Source organism: Ranitomeya variabilis, chromosome 6 (assembly GCF_051348905.1).
Source record: "Ranitomeya variabilis isolate aRanVar5 chromosome 6, aRanVar5.hap1, whole genome shotgun sequence".
Taxonomy (NCBI): domain Eukaryota; kingdom Metazoa; phylum Chordata; class Amphibia; order Anura; family Dendrobatidae; genus Ranitomeya; species Ranitomeya variabilis.
Genome location: NC_135237.1, coordinates 399,830,961 through 399,836,960, shown reverse-complemented (window position 1 = coordinate 399,836,960; position 6,000 = coordinate 399,830,961).

Below are 6,000 nucleotides of genomic sequence, written 5' to 3'. Positions count from 1 at the left end.
GCAAAATTTATTTTCATCTGAAAACAACACCTTGGACCACTGAGCAACAGTCCGGTTATTTTTCTCCTTTGTACAGGTAAGACGCTTCTGTCATTGTCTATTGTCCATGAGTGGCTTGTCACAAGGAAAGCGACACTTGTAGCCCAAGTCCTAGGTATGTCTGTGTGTGGTGGCTCTTGAAGCAATGACTCCAGAAGCAGTCCATTCCTTGTGAATCTTCCCCAAATTTTTGAATTGCCTTTTCTTAACAATCCTTTCAAGGAAGCGGTTATCCCGGTTGCTTGTGCACCTTTTTCTACCACACTGTTTCCTTCCACTCAACTTTCCATTAATATGCTTGGATACAGCACTTTGAACAGCCAGCTTCTTTAGCAATAACCTTTTGTGGCTTACCCTCCTTGTAGAGTGTGTCAATGACTCCCTTCTGGATATCTGTCAAGTCAGAAGTCTTCCCCATGATTGTGGAGCCTACTGAAACAGACTAAGGGACCTTTTTAAACACTTAGGAAGCCTTTGAAGGTGTTTTTTTGTTAATATTGTCATTATCTCAGTAAATTAGAATAATTAACAGAAATAAACACTTGAAATAGATCACTCTGTTTGTAATGACTCTATTATATAATATACGGATTTCACTTTTTGTATTGAAGCTCTGAAATAAATTAACTTTTTGATGGTTTAGAGAGAAGCACTTGTATATTAGCCGCCCCCAGCCAGTATTCAAGTCAGTATTTGGCATTAGTTTTATTTGGGTGCTTCCTCCCGAAATAAAAACCCAACAAATTTTTTTTGGCTACCTCCTACTGCACCTCTTCCACCTACACCGCCACCTCTTCCTCCACTTGGACCTACTCCTCATGGTTCTAGATAGCTAGTTTTAGTTCTGTTAAATCTAGGTTATAAGTCAGTTCCATATTTTTTTTTTCTTTAAATAAAATTTTGTGGATTACTCCTCACTTGCCTCTTCTACCCATACCATCACGTCCACCTCTTCCTATACTTGGACCTCCTAGTTATAGATTGCTAGTAGTGATGAGCGAGCATGCTAGATCATCTTCGGCGTGCTTTAAAACTATCTTTGAGTCCCCACGGCTGCATGTCTTGTGGCTGTTCACCAGCTGCAAAATATGCAGGGATTGCCTAACAAACAGGCAATCCCCACATGTGTTGAGGCTGTTGAAAAGCCATGAGACATACAGTCGTGGTGACTCAAACTTTAGAGCGTTTTAGAGCATGCCGAAGATGCTCTATTAACACTCGAGCATGCCCGAGTAACACCTTATCTGTGCAAGCTCGCTCATCACTAATTGCTAATTTTAGTTTAGCAAATTCTAGTTTTTTTTAAGTCAGTTTCATAAAAAAAAAATACAAAAAATTGTGTTGGATTACTCCTCACATGACTTTTATTTGTTTATTTTACTCAGTTATGTAGTGCTATTAATTCCATAGCGATTTACAGACATTATCGGCACTGTCCCCATTGGGGAAACACCACGCAAACACGGTGAGACAATACAAAATCCTTGCAGATGTTGTCCTTGGATGGATTTGAACCCAGTACCACAGCACTGTAAAGCTGCAGTGCTAAACACTGAGCGTTGCCCTGCCTCTTTCACTTATACCGCCATGTCCATCTTTTACTCCTCCACTTGGACCTGTTCCTCCTGGTTCAAGATTCTTATTTTTTATTTCTGCTCTGCTTAGCATAGAGACAGGACAGGATTAGATTTTTCGTGTGCTCAATTTTCCAAAAACAGTCTTTATGTGTACTCTGCACCCGTGTCTGATAGTACCGTGCGTAACCAAAAGTTTTTACAATCTTCAACTATGTTGGTGGGAGTGATGTGCATCTAAACATATTTTTTTACTTACTCTTATGCAACCATGTCTGTGATACTACTGTGCCAAAAGCTGCTGTGTATTCTTTAAATGGAACCTGTCACCAGGTTTGGCCGATATAAGATATGGCCACCGCCGGTCCGATGAGTGTCGCAGATCTTGGTCTGGCGCCTCCCATCTTATGCTTGCCGCCCTCCTGCTTGCTTCATGGCTCCCTGACATCGCACCCCTGCCCAGGCTTACTTATCTACCCGGTTAAGGACAGAGGAAAGTACTGCAGTGCGCAGGTGCCAGGAAAGGTCAGAAAGGCCCAGCGCCTGCGCACTCCTGTACTTTGCTCTACCCTCAACAGGGCAGATAAGTACACCTGTGCAGGTGCGCGATGCCGGGAAGCCATGAAGCAAGCAGGAGGGCGGCAATCATAAGAAGATGGGAGGCACCGGACCCGGATCTGCGACACCCATCGGACTGGACTGCCCCCTGGGTGAGTATAATAAAACTTATTTTTCTCATCTTTCAGGTCAGATCGGGGGCTTATCTACAGCATTATAGAATGCTGTAGATAAGCCCTGAAATGCGGAAGCAGTACTTTATATTGGCCAAATCAGGTGACAGGTTCCCTTTAACCCATTTGTGGAATTACTGTGTCAAAAGCCTCTGTGTGTGTACTATGCAACCCTGCCTGTGGGGGCACTGTGCCCTATTATCTGGGTGGAAAATTTTTAATCAGCTTATCTGGGGAAAATGTGAAAACGTGCTGTGGGTGAAATTTTTAACTGGACTGCTGGTAGCAAGTCTTGTGGCGGACTACCAGCTCTATCCAAAATCATACTACCAGCTATCAGTAGCATTTGTAACATACGCTACTGGAGGTGACATTTTGGAGCTGTAGGCGTATTGTGCCCCATGATCTGTGGGTGAAATTTGTAAGCTGCTTCTGAATGGGTAGGGTATGTTTCCACGTGGCCTATTTGCTGCAGCATGGAAGCTGCATATAGCCGCAGCGTCCCGATGTTACAGCATAGTGGATGGGATTTTATGAAATCCCATATCCACTATGCGTAAAAAGACGCATGTGGCAAACCTGTGTATACGCACATGCGGCGTGTCTTTATAGACCGCAGCATGTCTATTTATCTTGCGGAGACGCACAGTTTCCGCAAGATAGATAGCACCGTTCTATGTATAGAATGTGGTGATTCAGCATGTGTTCAATGAACACATGTGGAATCACCATGTGTACAAAAGCCAGCAGCGCTTTGGAAAGGGGTGTCCGCTGCGTCCAAAGTGCTCGGAATACGCCACGTGGAAACATACCCGTACTGTGTCCTATGCTCTGTGGGTGAAATTTGCAAGCTGCTTCTGAATTAATTCTGTGTCCTATGCTCTGTGGGTGATATTTGTAAGCTGCTTCTCTAGGGGAACTGTGTCCCATGACCTGTGGGTGAAATTTTTAACTGGACTGGCGGCAGCAGGTCTCAGTCTCTATGAGGGCACTGTTAAAATTGTAATGTTATCCATTTACTTACTATTTTATCATGATTTCTATGGTGACAGATACCCTTTAAGGCTAGTTTCACACTAGCGTTCAGCAGGGCTGCGGACTTCCTCCGTGAAGCCCCGCCCACTGCCGCACCTCTTCATTCAGCTCCGCCTACAGCTGCGTGTGTACCCTATCTTTAACATTGGGTATGCAGGCCATGCGGATGTATGCGGATGCCGCCACATGTGTCGTTTTGACGGTGCGACGACTAAACGAAATTGCAACCCGTTGCGTTCGGCGCAGGTCGTCGCACCGTCAAAACTAGCCTAAGTCATTTCCTTATCCACATTTGTTTACATTTGTCCTGCATTTACCCCATTTTCCTTGCTTTTGCAGCCCCTAGCCCTCACTCCAACCATTTTACAGACATTATACAGCACTGAAGTTCGGGTCTCAATTGACTTATATAGGGTTCAGTGTCTGGAATCAAGTTCGGGGCCCGAACCGGACTTTTTAAAAAGTCTGGCTGAACCCGGACATCCACAAGTTCGCTCATCACTATTTATAGGTGAAGAAAACCTGTTAATTAGTCAATTTTTAATTTCATAATATTTAAATTGTGAATGCTAAAAAAGTATCTGCTGAATAGGGTTAGGGGAGCTATAATCAATAGTTTTCTGTGAATTTTCCCTGCGGTTTAGTGATTTACACCGAAGAACTGCTTTATATTCGGATGGATCCGCTATAAACCCAAATGAGGTATTATCCTATAAATATTATTTATGCATGCCATACCAGGATCACTGCGATTCCATCATAATAATGGAAATCAGTACTTTTTCTGTCTATATTTAGATTTGCTGAAATTAATGGTTAGCGCTCAATTTACTAACAGGCTTATTAGTTGTCTTATTACCATTAGTTTATAGCAGAGCTGAGCGTAGATCAATGGAGAAAACAAAAGTTCAAATTAATCAAACTAACAAAAGGTAGGTTTTTGAAAAGACAAGCAAATGTACCCTCATCAGCCGAGAGAACAGTCATCCCAGCTATTGCCACATAAAATGATTAAGTTCGTACCCAGTAGGTCCCATCCATTCCATTTTGGAATGAGTCATTCCAGCACGTCTAGGCTTTGGCTTGTGTCCAACCTATTTTGATACATGTCTTGAACTAGTCAACCCCAGGTTCAAATGCAACTGTTCAGATAAATTCCTTCTTCAACTGAATGAGCTCCGCTATTGGAAGTGAAGTGGGATGTGGGCTAGAAACACGCCGAAGGGTATTATTCACTGTCTTCAATCTATGAAAGCTGGAGACAATTCATCCCTCAGGGGGGATACCAGTGTGGAGGTCCAAGAATGCGGAGAAATGAATGATGTCACTCCATGTAATGACAGTTGGTATTTGTACCTCGGCCCTGTGTAGTTGTGGCCATTGCTTCACTTGCAGGGTTGTGTGGATGATAAGTGGTGTAAGATGTAGCTTTTACTCACAAGTCTCTATTTTAATGTGGGTTGTAGAATTTTTAGAAAGGTTTGTAAGGAGATGTGCAGAAAACTAGAGAAGGCACCATACAGTGAGGCATCATTATTACTTACGTCTTCCCTTATGGCCTGTGCTGTAACTGTTGTATGTTATGGGTTTGTAGATTCTGTGCACATAACTTCTACTTATCATGGATAGGATAAAAATAAACAGAAGAAAGCTGCCAATATAGCGGTCGTAGATGTACAGGTCAGGAGTGTAACTCAACAATCAGGAAGCCGGTGACATGCAATGGAGGAATGGTGCGCTGAGCTTCTTGGCCACAACAATTGTGCACCGAGATTATCACGTTTGATTAAAAAGGTTGTCCACTACTCAAACACCACATTTTGAATCCGTGGGTTTTCTCCTTATTAAATAATAATAACCCCTATACTCACCTCTGGTGCCTGTACCATTTTAGTGCCATCAGCACTGACTCTCGCAGGGATCGCGTAACATTATATATCACGCAACCTCTTCAGCCAATAAGCGCTAGCTTCACCCTCCCCGCCTTCAGACAGCTCTCACTCCGGACGCATGCGATACATCCAAAGGCAGGGCGGGTGAAGTCAGCACTTATTGGCTATAAGTATCGTGATAAAAATGTCACGCAATTTCCGGGAGAGCCAGTGCAGACAGCACTGGAACGGTGCTAGCACGGAGGGGAGTATGGGTGTTATTATTTTACCAGAGACAAACACACAGATTGACAAGGAGTTGATCAACCCCTTTAAACTTTAGTTTCTGCAGAACAGCGGCAGAGCAATTATTATAGGGGCCGATTCATCATAGCTCCCACAGCACCAGTCTTGTTGGAGTAGAAGGCACACACTACCTAATGAATTAGATGCCTCTTCTGAGTGGCATGCGCTGCATCAGAAATGTTACTCCAGTCAGGGACTAGAGTAGCATTTCTGTTGTACAAAATGCCAGCATTGTTGATTAATTTGACAAGCGGGCATAACCATGCGCCTGTCCCACATTAGCACCTTCCATTTATGCAGAGTCGATTCAAACCTGTGTGAAAATGGCAAAAGTTGCTAAATTTTTGCGCAACCAGGAGTTACCTATAAATTTTGCAAATATTCAAAGATTTTACATTCATTTTCTGGCATAGGTTTGATGAATTGGCCCGTATGTGCTTAGTT